Source organism: Melospiza melodia, chromosome 12, assembly GCF_035770615.1.
Source record: "Melospiza melodia melodia isolate bMelMel2 chromosome 12, bMelMel2.pri, whole genome shotgun sequence".
NCBI lineage: Eukaryota > Metazoa > Chordata > Aves > Passeriformes > Passerellidae > Melospiza > Melospiza melodia.
The window spans coordinates 26,811,260-26,828,209 of NC_086205.1; positions in this window are offsets into that span (position 1 = coordinate 26,811,260).

Sequence of the window (16,950 nt, forward strand, 5' to 3'; positions counted from 1 at the left end):
AGACACCTGGAAAAGAGGGAAGGGAAGGGAAGGGAAGGGAAGGGAAGGGAAGGGAAGGGAAGGGAAGGGAAGGGAAGGGAAGGGAAGGGAAGGGAAGGGAAGGGAAGGGAAGGGAAGGGAAGGGAAGGGAAGGGAAGGGAAGGGAAGGGAAGGGAAGGGAAGGGAAGGGAAGGGAAGGGTGCTCGTGGCTGCTGCTCCTGCGCTGAGCACATCCTCAGCTCTGAGCGCTAAAGTCAAGCTAGGACAGGAAAACAAAAGGTATTTAATGCAAGCTTTGGGCACTGAGCAGTTCCGTGTCAGAGAGCCGGGCTGAGCTGGGCTGGTGCTGCAGGAAGCATTGAGGGTCGTGGAGGAGTTGCCAGCTGTGGCAGCAGCTGTGACACTCATTTCCTGGGAGCTGTGACTCTCGTTTCCCTTGGGGCAGGAGCGCTCCCAGCTCCCCGCTGCTGTTTCATTTGCAGGTTCTGGAGCGGTTCCCTCCTTCCCCCGCTGCCCCGGCCAGGGGCACAGCCTGGTCCCGCTGTCCCCAAAGCTCCCTCTGGCCCCCGTGGGGCTCAGCATCACCCAGTGGTGTCCACACAGCAAAATCCCACAGCGGAGCCATCCCAAAATTCCGGGAGACCGCGAGCCGGGGCGAGGGCAGCGGGGAAAGCTGAACGGAACCACAGCCGGGGCTTCCCATCGCTCCGTGTCCTTGCGCTGGAGCTGATGTCCCCAAGTCACCTTCCTCCCTTCCCGGCTGTGCCGTGTCCCTGTGAGGCGCCCTGGTGTCCTGAGTCTGTCCCAGCGGCTCCGGGCGGTGTGTCCCCCTCCTCCGTGTGCTCAGGAATCCCGCAGGTCCCTTGGCAGAGCCGCGTGTGGAGCAGGTGCGGAGCATTCGCAGGAATCCCCGAGGTCCCTTTGCAGATCCAGGTGTCCTGCAGGTGCGGAGCATTCCCAGGAACCCCCAGGGTCCCTTTGCAGAGCCCAGCAGGTCCCCCTGCGCTGTGGAGCATTCCCGGCGCTCCTCACCGTCCCACCAGAGAACGCTGCTGGATCCTGCCCGGGCATCCCTCCTGCGACACCCGGGGCTGTCCGCTGTCTCTCCGGGGCTCCGGAGGAGGATGGGGATGGGGATGAGGATGAGGATGAGGATGGGGATGATGATGATCCATCCCGCTGGTCCATCGGAGCGCTCAGCCCCGCATCCCCGCGGCCGCGCCCCGTTCGGCGGCCGGGCAGCGCTGCGCCTCCTCGTAGCTGGGCAGGTGCTTCACCTCCTCGTAGCTGGGCAGGTGCGGCAGCTCCAGGCCCATCGCGGGTCCCGGGGTCCCGGCGGTGCCCGCGGAGGCCGGGGCGGGTCCCGGCGGGTCCCGGCGGGGCGCGGGGCGCGGGGCCCGGCGGGGCGCGGGGCAGGCGCGGCGGCGGAGCGCGCAGCCCGCGGCCAGCAGCGCCAGCAGCACCAGCAGCGCCGCCAGCCTCCGCGCCAGCCTCCGCGCCCGCGGCACCCACGGCGGCCCCGCCGCCGCCCCCGGAGCCGCCCCCGGCCCCGCGCAGCCGCCCCGGCCGCAGCGGCCGCCCGCCATCCCCGCTGCGCCCCGCGCCCGCCCCGCCGCGCTTTATCCCAGCCGCGCTTTATCGGCGCCGCGCTTTATCCCAGCCGCGCTTTATCCGCGCCGCGCTTTATCCGAGCCGCGGTTCATCCGCGCCGCGCTTTATCCGCGCCGTGCTTTATCCGAGCCGCGCTTTATCCGAGCCGCGCTTTATCCGAGCCGCGCTTTATCCGCGCCGCGCTTTATCCGAGCCGCGGTTCATCCGCGCCCCGCCACGGGCTCGGAGCGCATCAAATATTGATGGGGCCATTTGGCCGCCCCGCTCCGCCTAATGGGGCCGCGGCACCGCGCCAGGACCAGCGCGGGGCAGCGGCGGGATGGGCCCGGCAGAGGCGCGGCGGAGCCGAGCCCGGGGACGGGGACAGGCTGGGCGTGAGGACACCGCGACAGCGGCACACAGGGACCCGGGGTGTGGGGACGAGCGGTGCCCAAGGATGAGAGGGAGAAGCTGAGCATGCAGGGATGAGCCAAGGACACGGGGACGTGTGGCACCTCAGGATGTGGGGATGAGCAGTGCCTGAGCTTGTGGGAGAAACCCAAGGGTGCGGGGATGAGCAGAACCCAAGGACATCAGGGTAAGTGACACCCAGGAACAACTCAGGGTGCAGAGCCCAGCACGGATTTTGCAGCTTAAGAAGGGAGGGAGCAGCAGAGTCAGAGCAGGCACTGACAGATTGGGGCCCTGCTACCTGGGCAGGCACAGTGAGAAATTCTCTCTTCGTTTTGGTTGGGTTCTATTCCTGCCATGAAGGTTTCACAGGTCCCCGTGTCACCCAGTGGTGTCCCAGCCCACCCCCATGAGCACAGCCCCTCATCTCTGTGGTTTGCTGATTACCTTCACCCTAATTGCAAAACTCCAGCAAAAGGGGGAGGACAGGGAGCTCTCATCATGGAAAATATGACTATCATCAAAGTGAGTAACATGGCAAAACTGACCAGACCTTTTCTGCTCGGTTTCCTCTGGGGTGGCCCTGCCAGATCTGATGGGCAGCTGCTGACCCACCTACGGGAGCCTCATGTGGGGTAAATTCGTTTCCTTTGTCCTGTTTACCCTCCTGGTGGTGGTGATGTCACTGCTGATAGCTGCGAGCCATCCCCCTGCTGTCACCCCCAATTTTGGGTGATTGTGTTTATGACATATTTTGGAGTGCTCAGGGGTAAAAATGAAAGATTCTCAGCCGTGATACGGAGCTTGAGGAAGGAGATGCTGGTGGTGCTGGGCTTCTGGCAAACCAGGAGAAATTGCTGCTTCTTTCTGAGTTCCAGGGGTTTGTTCTGCATCATTTTGGGGACATTTCTCCCTGCAGAGGGGCAGGGCAGGAGGTGCCAGCAGTGGCTGTGGCCCCACAGCCCCGGGAGCTGCCGCTCACACAGGGGTGGCTTTGCTGTGGGGGCTCATCCCTGCCCGTGGCCGGCAGGGTCTGGGATGCTCTGAGGAGCTCCAGCAGCAGCTCCCGCGTTCCCTGCAGGGCTGGCAGCGACCGAAGGGGTGTTTGGGAGGCAAAGTGGGAATAAACATCAGGCGCCTGTGCAGCTGCCCGGCTGTAAGCAGAGCTCAGCCTTTAACAGCAGCTCTGCTCTGCTGGGGCTCCCCCCCGAGCCCCATGAAATATTAAAGCCAGTTGATAGCTCGTTGATAGCTCGTTAAAGGCAGAGTTTGGGCTGGGCCTGTGTGCTGTGAGCTGGGCTTGGCTTGGGAGAAGCAAAGGAAAATCGTGCCTGGAGTGAGCAGGGCGCAGGAAGGAATAAAGATTCCACTCCTGGTGTGCCACTGCGCTCTGCAGCAGCCCCAGCTGCCTCTGGAAAATGCAGAAATAGAGACCCAAGAGGAACCAGGGCCAGAGGACTCATCCTGGGGTGGCTGAGGATGGAGGGGCTGCGCCCTCTGTGGCTTTGGGGCATTTGGGGAGGTGCAGCTGCCTCATTTTGGGAATCTGTGGAGAGTGGGAGTGTGGGAGTGTGGTGGCAGGCAGGGACCTTTGATTCCACCAGGATTCCACCAGGATTCCACCAGGATCCCACCAGGATCCCATCAGGATCCCACCAGGATTCCACCAGGATTCCACCAGGATCCCACCAGGATCCCATGAGGATCCCACCAGGATTCCATGAGGATCCCATCAAGATTCCACCAGGATCCCACCAGGATCCCACACCTCCCACCAGAGCCGGCTGCTCCCAGCTCCATCCCAGCTGGAATTTGTCCCCAAGCACAGCAGAGCCCTGGGGCAGGGGCAGGAGCTGTGGGCAGGAATAAACTCCTCATGGGCGGCCACATTTTGCCTCCCCCATCCCCAAACCTGCAGGAAACCCACCCTGAGGCTCCCTGGAGCCAGGCAAAGCCCGGAGCTGTTTCTGGGAAGGAGCTCTCAAGCTGATTTTCCCCAGTTTTGCAGGGGATGGACAACTATTGATCCTGCAAATGACCCCTGCAGGAATCCATCGATCCCTTTGGATCATTAAGGCTCCACTTGCAGACCTCTCAGGTGGTGCCAAAGTGCTGACACAGCACAATAACCAGGGGATGTGTCATTGTCCCTGGGAGCTCCAAACCCTTCCCCGAGGGAAGCTGCTCCGTGAAATTCCCTTTGCACGGGGATGCTTCACATCTGATTTCCCCTTCGTGTGTTTTTCCCTCAAATGTGGGAAAACAGCTCAGGGAAAAATGCCAGGATGGCCTGAGGTTTGTTTTTTGGGAGGGCTCTGAAAGCCTCACGTGTTTGGTGGCTGGAAAAGTCCCATGGATTGATGGAGGGAAGCAGAGCTTTGGGTGTTGGTGGAGCAAGTCCAACACACAGCTTTAATTATATTTTAATATCTGAGAGAGCCAAACCTTGGGATAATTGAGGCTCTTACAGGAATTATGGAGCACTGGAGGTTGCACAGGAATTCCGTGGCTGCCACATCCCTGGAAGTGTCCAAGGCCAGCCTGGAGCACCCTGGCATGGTGGGAGCTGTCCCTGCCCATGGCAGGGGGGAATGGGATGAGCTTTACGGCCCCTTCCCACCCAAACCATTCCAGGATCCCATGAAAATCAAACACAGCCTGGTGGGCACCTCCTCCAAGGCCAAAATAATCCTTAAATCCTTCTTAATAGAACAAAATATTCTTAATTTTCCTGTAAAATCTCCCAGGGCAGCTCCTGGGGAAGCCCATCCATGACCAGGGAGCTCAGAGCAGGGCTGAGGGACAGCTCTGAGCTGCTGGAACCAAAGCCCAGAGCTGAGCTCCAGGGCCTCCCCCTTCCTTCCCAGGCACATCTGCAACTGCAATAAGGCCCAAAACCGAGGAGATGACTCTGCAAATGTAAAAAACTCCAGCAGCCATTACCTCACAGCTCAGAAATCTCCTCTGCCAGCAAATATTTGCTGTTGGACTGTTGAAAACCCAGGGAAAGTGAGAGGGAGAGGCTGAAACCCTCCTGGACAGCCCCAATTCCTCCCAGGCTGTTCACAAGCTTGGGTGTCCTCCAGAAATGAAATGTGTGTTCTGTAATAAATCAGTCAGATCGAAGACATAAATAAAATTCATTCATTGCTATCTATTCTGTACTTATTTCAGTATTTTATGTATAAAATATTCATTTATTTAACACAATTTTCTCCAATAAACAAAAGATGGGATTGTTAGGGCAATGATATTGGTATCAGTGGGTTTTCAGGTTTGCAGCTTGCATGTAACACTTCAAATATTCTTCTTCCTTCTGCTGCACAGAACGTCAAATATTCTTCTTTCTTTCTCTTTCTTTCTTTCTTTCTTTCTTTCTTTCTTTCTTTCTTTCTTTCTTTCTTTCTTTCTTTCTTTCTTTCTTTCTTTCTTTCTTTCTTTCTTTCTTTCTTTCTTTCTTTCTTTCTTTCTTTCTTTCTTTCTTTCTTTCTTTCTTTCTTTCTTCTGCTGCACAGAAGCATTAGAAAGGTTGGCTCAGACTGGTTTTCCCTTTGCAATAATTCCTCATAATTAGGATTTAAATCCCTTGACTCCATGGGAAGGCTCCCACTCATGCGGTGACTTTGGCTGAGGCTTTCAGAGTTACAAATGAAGAGCATCTCCTCCTAGAAGGGATGATTTGCTGTTTTCCCTTGGAATCAAATGATCTTAACCCCTCAAAGTGGTTCCAGGATGGAGCCTGGATCCCACACCGTCCATAGGGAACCCCTGAGTGCCCACACTGGACGCAGAACCACTGAAACATCCCAAAAGCACAATTGAGACGGAAGGATGCCCGTGTCGGTCTGGAACCACCAAACCCTTTTTCCTGTTGAAATCCTTTGTGTTTTCCAGGAGCAGCATTTCCCCCCGAGTCCCCGCGGCTCTGCAGAGGCTGCCGGCATCCAGGACCGCGGATGGTGCCGAGATCTCACCCCGGGTCCCTCACGGAGCTCGGCCCCGTCCCTTTCCCCGCGGTTCAATCCAGCGTCGGGATCCTTCCCAGCGCTGCTCCCGGGAGCGGCGATTCCCGGCGGGACCATCCCGGCCCGGCTGTCCCGGAGCGTCCCGGGCTGAACGGGCCAGGGAGGCACAGCCGGGATGCGCGGCCGGGTCAGCGTCAGGGGATGCTCTGCTGCGGCCCCGATGGAGCTCCTGAATTCCTCCGGGAATGCCAGGGGATCCCGGCAATGCCAGGGGATCCCAGTTTACCCGCCTGCATCCCGGCTGCTTCTCATTGCGCTGGAAATTTCAGGTGATCCCGGCTGCTTCCCGGTCACTCCTCTGCGAATTCCAGGTGATCCCGGGAATTCCAGGTGATCCCAGTTTACCTGACTGCATCCCGGCTGCTTCCCAGCCACTCCTCTGGGAATTCCAGGTGATCCCGGGAATGCCAGGTGATCCCAGGAATTCCAGGTGATCCCAGCTGCTTCCCGGCCACTCCTCCGGCAATTCCAGGTGATCCCAGCAGTTCCAGGTGATCCCAGCTGGTGGTTCCCTGCCCTTCCACCGGGAATTCCAGCTGATCCCGGGAATTCCAGGTGATCCCAGCTGCTTTCCAGCCACTCCTCCAGGAATTCCCGGTGATCCCGGCAATGCCGTGTGATCCCAGTTTACCTGCCTGCATCCCAGCTGCTTCCCAGCCACTCCTCTGGAATTCCAGCAATCATCCTGGCAATGCCGGTGATCCCGGGAATTCCAGGTGATCCCGGTTTTCCTGCCTGCATCCCAGCTGCTTCCTGGCCATTGCACTGGCAATTCCAGGTGATCCCGGCAAATCCAGGTGATACCAGCCCGTGATCCCCGGCCCTTCCACCAGGAATTCCAGGTGATCCCGGGAATTCCAGGTCATCCCAGTTTACCTGGCTGCATCCTGGCAGCTTCCCAGCTATTCCTCTGGGAATGCCAGGTGATCCCGGGAATGCCAGGTGATCCCGGCTGCTTCCCGGCCACTCCTCCGGCAACTCCCAGTGATCCCGGTGATTCCAGGTGATCTCAGGAATTCCTGGCAATTCCAGCTACTTCCTGGCCATTGCACTGGCAATTCCAGCTGATCCCAGTTTTCCTGGCTGCATTCCAGTTGCTTCCTTGCCGTCCCACACATCCCAGGAATTCCAGGTCACCGCAGTTTTCCTGGAGGTCACCCTGGCTGCATCCCAGCTGCTTTCCATTCCACCAGAATGGAATTTCAGGCAACTCCTGGCTGCATCCCAGCTACCTCCCTGCCGTCCCACACATCCCAGGAATTCCAGTTAATCCCAGTTTTCCTGGTTGCATCCCAGCTGCTTCCCGGCCATTCCTCCAGGAATTCCAGGTAATCCCAGTTTTTGTGGATGTCACCCTGGCTGCTCCCTGCTGTCCCACACATCCCAGGAATTTCAGGTAATCCCACTTTTCCTGGTTGCATTCCTGCTGCTTCCCTGCCATGCCTCCAGGAATTCCAGGTAATCCCAGTTTTCCTGGAGGTCGCTCTGGCTGCATCCCAGCTGCTTTCCATTCCACCAGAATGGAATTTCAGATAACCTCTGGGTGAATCCCAGCTGCTTCCCTGCCATTTCTCCAGGAATTCCAGGTAATCCCAGTTTTTGTGGATGTCACCCTGGCTGCTTCCTGCTGTCCCACACGTCCCAAGAATTCCAGGGATCCCAGTTTTTGGGGAGCAGGGCAATGCCCCAGGGCAGGGAGTGAGCACCAAACCCTTTCCCATTTCCCTCTCATTCCCCCCCTTCCTTCTGAAGAAATTTCATTTTTACCAAACTCACCGTTTCCCACCCCGGTTTGTCCAGAGGAGCCTGAATTCCCTGGATTCCCCGTGCAGCCAGAGACTTTTCCTGGGGGAAAATCCAACACTCCCAGCTGAGGCTGCTCCGGGCATCACCCACGCAGAGGCTGCTAAAAACTGGGGAAAAAGGGAGAAATTGGAGGGGGAAAAAGGGAGGAAACCCTTCCAGCTGTTTTCCAGGAGTGAGGCAGGCCCAGGGCTGTGTGAGATCCCCAGGGAAGGACGCAGATGCCAGCAGGGACGCTGAGGATGCTGAGGGGGCAGCAGAGCTCTGACCCCGCTATTTTTACTCTCCCCAGCCAACCGTGCCAGCCCTGGGGGCGGCGTGGAAAACTGGGAAAAGCTCTGGAACGGCCCCTCCTGGATCCAGCCCAGCCCTGGGGGTGCCGTGTCCCTCCCGGGCAGCGCAGAGGCCGGGAGGGCTGGAGGAGGGAAATGTTCCCTGCTGGAAAATGGGGTGGGTGGCTCCGCAGAGCCCCAGGAGCAGAGCGGCCGTGTCCAGCCCCGGCTTCCTGCCAGGGTTTGTTCACTCGGTGACATCAGACCCTGAAAACTGGGGTGGAAATCTGGGAAATGATTGCTGGGGACGCTCAGGGGCGGCTCTGGAGCTCCCCAGGCTGGGGATGCTGAGCTGGGCTGGGGTGGGTGATGGCCTCAGAGCCTCTTGATGCACACAAACCCACCAAAACACCAAAAAACAGCAAATGATAAATACTGTGCTGTGACTGAGCCCAAAAACCAGGAAATAATAAATACTGTGCAGTGACTGAGCCCAAAAATAGTAAATAATACTCTGCAGTGACTGAGCCCCAAAATTAGCGAATGATAAATACTCTGCAGTGACTGAGCCCAAAACCCAGGAAATAATAAATACTGTGCAGTGACTGAGCCCCAAAATTAGCAAATAATACTGTGCAGTGACTGAGCCCAAAAAATAGTAAATAATAAATATTCTGCAGTAACTGGGCCCCAAACCCAGAAAATAATAAATACTGTGCAGTGACTGAGCCCAAATAATAACAAATGATATATACTGTGCAGTAACTGAGCCCAAAACCCAGAAAATAATAAATACACTGCAGTGACCGAGCCCAAAAAATAGCAAATGACAAATACTGTGCAGTGACTGAGCCACAAAAATAGCAAATAATAAATACTGTGCAGTGACTGAGCCACAAAAATTAGTAAATAATAAATACACTGCAGTGACTGAGCCCAAAAAATAGCAAATGATAAATACTGTGCAGTGACTGAGCCACAAAAATAGCAAATAATACCGTGCAGTGACAGAGCCCAGCACTCTGAGCTCTGATCCAGCAGAGCATCCTTCTCCCTCCCTGGCCACTCCAGGGGTTCCAACAGAGCATTTGGTGGCTCCTGCAATTCCTGTCACCGGCTGGGGCTCCAGGATGGCACAGCCAGGAGCAGAATGGGGTAAAATCAGTGAATATCCAGCAAAAATACCTGGCACGATCACCAGAGCCAGGCTGTGCCCCCATTCCTGTGCAGGGACACAAGTCTGGCTCTTTCAGCCCAAAGGAGATGTTGGAATTTTGGAACGATAATTTTTGATATTATTGTTTCTCATCATTATTGCTTATTATTATTAATACATTTATTACTACTAATGTGATTAATTTAGTTAAATTCTATTTAAAAGAAAAGTAATAATTTAATTATTATTTCAATTAATTATTGTTGTTTTGGTTTCTGATGACGATATAACATTATTATAGATAACTTCATCTGTGGTTCCACCGGAACGGGCCGGGAGGGATCCCGGGGCCGGGCAGCTGTTGCCATCTGCAGGCGGCTCTGGGATAAATCCCTGCGGATACTGGGGAGGGAAGCGCCGGGACTGGTGGGACTGGGAGAGGGTTTGGGATTCAGGAGCAAAAGTCCCGCTTTGATCCCGTTATCCCAAAGCCAGCAGCATCCCCATTGTCCCAGCAGCAGCATTGTTCATTATATATATGGTTTATTTATTTATCTATTTATTTATCTATTTATTTGTCTATTTATCTATATATTTATTTATGAGTTTGTTTATTTATTTTAGTTATTTAGTTTTGTTTATTATTTATATTATATATTTAGCTATTTAGTTCAATTTATTATATATTATAGATATAAAATATATATGATATAATAGATATTTTATATAATGATTTATATTATATTATATTATAATAATGTACTATATAAAATATATAACATATATATTATATATACATATAAGTATATAATGTATGTATAATATATAATATATAATATATAATATATAATATATAATATATAATATATAATATTATATATAATAATATATACATGTAATAATATATAATTATATAATTATATAATATATAATATATTATATATTATATATTATATATTATATATTATATATTATATATTATATATTATATATTATATATACTATATATATAATATAGATAAATATATTATATTTATTATATATTGTTATTATAGGTTGTTTGTTTCTTGTTTATTCATTTATTTGTGTTTTGGTTTTGTTTCTTTATTTAATTTTATTTATTTAATTTATTATATGTATTGTCACAATGCTATCTATGTATCTATTAAAATACTTTAATTAGATACACATATTAAATAATTTCAGAATGATTTGATGTGTGTATCAAACACAAATATTCAAACAGAGAACACCCAATGCCACAGGCTGGGTCAGTGATTGTCCCCTGTGCTGGGGCTCCCCCAGCCCTGGGGCACTTTTGGGCTCCTCACAAGGACCTGGAGGGGCTGGAGCGTGTCCAGGGCAGGGAACGGGGCTGGAAAGGGGCTGGAGAATCCTGAGGGAGCTGGGAAGGGAATCAGCCTGGAGAAAAGGGGGATCAGGGGGCCCCTGTGGCTCTGCACAGCTCCTGACAGGAGGGGACAGCCGGGGGGATTCGGGATCTGCTCCCAGGGAACAGGGACAGGAGCAGAGGGAACGGCCTCAGGCTGGGCCAGGGGAGCTGAGGTTGGATATTGGGGAAATTCCTTCCTGGAAAGGGGTGCCCAGCCCTGGAGCCCCATCCCTGGAGAGTTTCACAGCCCTGGGAGGTGACACTTGGGGACATGGGGCAGTGTGGCCATGGCAGGGCTGGGAATGCTTGGGCTGGATGCTCTTAAAAACCGAAGAGTGATTTTCTTTACTGTGATTAATGTCTGACACGAATACTCATTTTCTGACGCTGTGATTAACAATGTCTCGATTCTCTCTCAGGCAAACAGCAGCATTAATTCCATCCCTGAGCAGAGTACAAAGGGCTCTGTGTGAGCGCTGGGGCTGCAGTGAGAAATCTCCATTTTCTCCATTTCCTGACGCGAGGCTCTCAGCGCACAGCTGGGCACACAATGCCAGCCCTCAGTGCCAGCCTGGCACGGGAATTCCTCAGGGAATGGTCACAGGGAGCCCTCGGGGCTTCCTGCAGAGCTCAGGCAGTAGCTGCTCTTTCAGGGCATTCACATTGAAATTCCTTTAAAATGGGAATCACTGGAAGAGCTGAACAATCCATCTCACCCTCCTGAGAATAGAGAAATAGCTGGGGCCAGAAAAGTGCGGGATTCCGGGAGTTTGCAACAATTTTTTTGGTGCCTCTTTCTTATCTTCTGTTTAGTGATCTGGCAAATGCATTAATTGCTCAAATAGAACCCAAAAGTGAATGGAAAGCCTGATATAAGCAGTAACAATAACAATAACAAAAACATCAACAATACCAATAACAAAAACAACAACAACAACAATAATAGAAAGTGAAGAACAATAACAGAAGAAGGAGAAGGAGAAGGAGGAGGGAAAGAAGGAGAAGGAGGAAAAGAAGAGGAGGAAAAGAAGATTCAAAGAAAGAGGAAGAAGAAGAGGAAGGAAGAAGGAGGAAGAAGAAAAAGAAGAAAGAGAAAAAGGAGGAAAAGAAAAGGGAGAATAAGAAGTGTCATGAAGTTCTGTGCTGAAAAACCTCTGGAAAACCCAGATCCAATCTGCCAGGGAAGAAGGAGGAGATTTCTCTTCTCACCTCAGACGCTCCTGCCACCCTCCACATACCTGCCTCAGGCTCTGGGTTCCAGGATTTCCCCCCATTTTTAAAACTGGGATGAATGTGGGGCTCAGGGCATGGAGCTGCAGAACCAGAACTGCTGTGGGTGCCCCCAGAGCGTGGTTTTTAGTGACAAATCTAAAAATCCTGCCTGGCACCTCAGGCTGTGGATGCCAGCCCCGCAGGAATTCCCCCGGAGCTGCAGCCAGCTCCAGCTCGCTTTGGCACACAAAGGCCTGGCTCGGGAAGTGCCAGGGAAGCTTAAACGCGTCCCTGTGCTTGGAAAATAAACTGATTTATGTTCTGAGGGATCGCAGCCTCCCTCAGCAGCACGAGAGACTCCGGGGAAACTGGGAAGGGCTGGTGATGGAAACTGGGAGGGGTTTGGTGGGGTGGATCAGAGCCTCGGAGGAAGACTGGGAATTGGAGAGGTTTGGGCTGAGCTTTGGTGACCCCGCAGACCCCAGGCAGTGACAGCTCGCGGGATGTTTATTGCATCACCCTCCGCCTGGAAAAGCTGGCAAACGATGGCTCAGCCACACTTGGGAAGGTCCCAGCAGCATCCCGGGGCTGGAGCTGGGAAAACAAAACCCCCCTGAGTAACCCCACCTGCCCTCCTGCCTTCCCTCCTTGCTTTCCTTTCCTTTCTTTATTCATTCCCCGTCCTGGGTGATTATTTACTCCCAACTGTCACTGTGCCATGAACTTTCCCACTTCCTTCAGTTTGTTCCAGGCTGGATTTGCAGTTGTTTCCAGGGGATTTCCTTCCCTGGCACTCCCCCCTCTCCCCAGACCGACCCCTTCAGTCACTTTCCAGGGTCTCCCATCCAAAGTTGGCTTATTTTTTGGGGTTTCCCTCAGTTTTGCACCCCACTTTGCAGCCCAGCTGATTCCTGTGAGCTCTGCACATGGAGTTTCCAGGGAATATGGAATTTCCACAACTGTTTGGTATCCTGGGGCTGCAGAGGGTGGGATTTGAGGCGAGGGGCAGAACTGAGGGGACTCCAAATGTGGAATATTCCCAGGAGCTGGGAGCTGAACCCTTGGGAGGCGCCGGGAGCAGCGTCCTGTGTTTGCGTCCTGTGTTTGCTCAAGCACTTACATTTGTTTATAGAGATTATTTTCCTTTCTGCTCTGGGCCCTGGGCAGGCTCACAAAGGGTGCCCTCAGAGCCCCCCGCACCCAGAACTGCTCTGGGGTGAGCACAGGGGATGGGGGGATGCTGAGCTGTGGATTGGGGCTGGATCAGCTCCTGGAATGAGGGAAATACCCCAAACCCCACATCTGAGCCCCCCTTTCCAAGGGACACAAACACGGGTGACTCTGGGGGGGTGTTCCCGGCCTGGGAGGAGCCGGGGCTGGGTGAGGGGTGCGAGGGGCATGAGGGCTGTGAGGGCCGTGAGGGCTGTGAGGGCCGTGAGGGGTCTGAGGGGTGTTGTGAGGGGTGTGAGGGGTGTGAGAGGTGTTGTGAGGGATGTGAGGGGTCTGAGGGGTCTGAGGGGTGCAAGGGGCTTTCCCTGTCTGCAGCTCTGGAATTCCCCTCTCCCAGGGACTGCAGGGATGGGGGCAGGTGCGCGCCCAACACTGCTGGGGCTCCGGGGTTTATTGCACTGCTGAGAGGCTCCGGGACCTTCAAAACGCTTCTGGTTAAGAGGTTTTTATTCCCTTTTTATTCCTCTTTTTATTCCCCTTTTTATTCCCTTTTTATTCCCCTTTTTATCCCCCTTTTTTTTTTTAAGATAAATAAAGAAGTCTGAATACACTGCAGGTTTGGGCTGGTTTTTCCCCCTTTCTTTTATTTTAACTTTTTCTTTTTTTTTTTTTTTTATTTTTTTTTCCCTAAGCAGCTCTGCCAGCAGCAGGTAGATCCTGACGTGTCCCCGGGCAGGCTGGACACGGCTTGGAGCAACCTGATCCATGGAAATTGTCCCTGCCCATGGCAGGGGGGGTGACATGGGACGAGCTTTGGTGTCCCTTCCCACCCAAACCATTACAGTACGTGTAACAACACAAATATCCTAATAATTAACACGGAATGCGCCCAGAACATGAAAACTATCTGTTTATTAATGAATTACATAATGAATTTTTATTTGAATTATGAATTTTTTAACATTATTAATTTTTTGACATTATGAATTTTTTGACATGATGAATTTTCATCTGTTTATTTATGAGTTACATTAATGAATTTATGAATGAATTACACCGGCTATACCTACACGGAGGGGGGTGCCACCGACACCGAGCGCCGACGCTGAAGGGGAAGCGTAGGGGGCGTGTCCGCGGGGGCGTGTCCGGGGCGTGTCCCGCTGGCCCCGCCCCCCACGCGGCAGGACGCGGCCGATTCCCGCTCGGTGCCGCCGCTGCGATGTCCGGCCCGGCTCCGGAGCCCGACAGGTGAGCGGGGCTGGGCCGGGCCGGACCGAACCGGGCTCGCTGCGCCCCCCGAACCCCCCGAGAGCCCCCCGGACCCTCCTCCCGCCCCGCGGCTGCGCGCCCTCCCCGCCACCCTGCCCGCTATTGTCGCCTCCCGCTGCCCCCTGCACCCCCTGCACCCTCCCGATGTCCCCCTGCACCCTCTCCACCCTCCCCATGTCCCCCTGTCCGTCCCGATGTCCCCCAGCCCCGCCCCCGCATCCTCCCATCCCCCACCCACCTGCATCCCCGCATCCTCCATCCCCTCCCGAGCGCCGTTCCCGGGGCACCGGAGGGTCCCTGCCGTGCCCGGCCCGTCCCGGTGGGCGCGGGTGCCCATCCCGGCCGTGCACCTGCAGCGGGGCTCGCTCCGAGCCGGGGCCGCTGCCCCGCCGCCGCCGCCGCAGACAAAGCGCGGCTCCCGCTCCGCCCCGGCTCCCCCGGGCTCTCCCCGGCTCCCCCCGGTGCTGCCGCAGCCCCGAGCGCGGCTCTTGTGTTTATCTGCCCGAGCGTTTATCGCGGCGGCAGCCGCCGTGCCCGTTCCCAGCCCGTGTTACAGTTATTTATGTGTTAGCGCCGTGCCCGCCGGCCCGCTCCTCGCTGCGTTGTTGTTTCTGTGTTTTCTCCCTCCTCCCCTCCCCGTTCTGCGCCGTTTGCCAGCGCGGGAGGAGGGAAATGCATGCAGCTGGAGGGGCTGGAGGGAAGCGATGCCGATCTTAGCAAGCCAGCACTTGGTGGAAGGGTTGAAGGGTTGCACAAACACTGCCTGGCGCGGCTGCCGGCCCTGGGCAGCATCCAAATCCTCCAGATAAATAAATTTACTCTTTTTTTTTTTTTTTTTTTTTTTTTTTTTTCCTCCAAGATACAGTTTGGAAGAGCAAACTGTTGTGTAATTTCTTGTGGGGGGAAAAGCTTTCCCACTTCTTCCTGCCCTTGACCCAGAAAGTTTTGCAGCCCCTTTGCTGTGCATTGCCAGGACCCCCCAGCTGAGCTCCTCAGGAATCCTCGCTCATTGATTTTCCTGCTCTGCCATTCCCATCTGTTTACTCCTTTTTCAATTCTGTGGCCGAGTGGCCCAGTGTGGTGATGCCCACTCGTTCCAGGTGCACTCCAGGAGCTCCCAGGGTGGCCAAAATCAGCCCCCAGAGCTCAGCAGCTCCCACATTTCAGCTTCACCATCCCCAGCATCTCTGGGATTGCACTGTGACCTTCACAGCTCAAAAAAAAACCTGCTGGATGCTTCTCCACCTGGGCAGGGCAGAGGCTCTGAGAGATTTCCTGGTGCCACCAGTGCAGTGAGCTGGATGTCACCTGCTGCTTTATGGTGGCTGCACCCAGGGCCATTCCCTTCCTCAGGGCAGCTTTTCCTTGCTGGCTCTGCCTGGCAGATGTCGTGGAGCTCCTGGAAAAGGTTTCCCAGCAGGATTTTAATTCCTGGATGATTCACACAGCAGGTTTCCCCTTTGCAGGGTGGATGGAGGCTGGTGTGGGTTTGCCACAGGTGGCTGTGCTGCAGAACAGAGTTTATCTGTCTGGGTCTCCTGCCTGCCTGGGGATTGCTTGGATTGCTCCCAAATCCAACGGGCACTGGCACGGGCTCCTGGTGCTTGGCACAAAGGGCTGGGAGCAGGAGCTGGTGCCAGTGGGAATTGTGTCCAGGTGTGCCCACGGTGCCAGCAGGCAGCCAGGACAGGGCTGGTGCTGCAGGAGGGGAATGGGGAATGCCCAGCCCCAATCTATCCCCCTGCATTCCCGGGGCTGGGAGCGGTGCCAGGGGAGGGAGCTGGCAGTGCTGCCCCTGTGGCAGCGTGGGGAGGGCTGGCAGAGCTCTCACGTGTGCCTGCTTTTGTCTTCCAGCGGGGCTGAGTCCCTCTCCTCTGATGAAAAAGGTACAGGGGCCTTGGGAAGGGGGGTGGGAATTCTGAAACTGGCTTTAAATCCAGCTGGAAGGGTACAGGGTTCTTGGGAAGTGCCCATCTTTTGGAATGGGAGTTCTGAAACTGGCTTTAAATCCAGCTGGGAAGGTACAGGGATCTTGGGAAGTGCCCATCTTTTGGAATGGGAATTCTGAAACTGGCTTTAAATCCAGCTGGGAAGGTACAGGCATCTTGGGAAAATTGGGAATGGGAATTCTGAAACTGCCTTTAAAAACCTGTTTAAAAGGTACAGGGATTTTAGGAAGTGCCCATCCTTGGGAATGGGAATTTGGAAACTGGCTTTAAATCCAGTTGAAAAGTACACTAATTCTGGGAAATGCTTATCCTTTGGTATGGGAATGGGAATTCTATAATGGGTTTTAAAAAAACAATTGAAAAGTACACTAATCTTGGGAAATGCTCATCCTCAAGAATGGGAATTCTGAAACTGGCTTTAAAAACCAGTTGGAAAGGTACAGGGATCTTGGGAAGTGCCCATCTTTTGGAATGGGAATGGGATTCTAAAATTGGCTTTAAAAACCAGTAGAAAATGTACAAGGATTTTGGGAAATGTCCATCCTTTGGTATGGGAATGGGAATTCTATAATGGGCTTTATAACCAGTTGAAAAGGTACAGGGAATTTGGGAAATGCCCATCCTTGGGAATTGGAATTCTCTAACTGGCTTTAAAACCTTGATGTAAGCCCTTTGTGGATTCCTTTGTTTTTTATGCTGGGTTTTAAAATGCCTGTTCTTT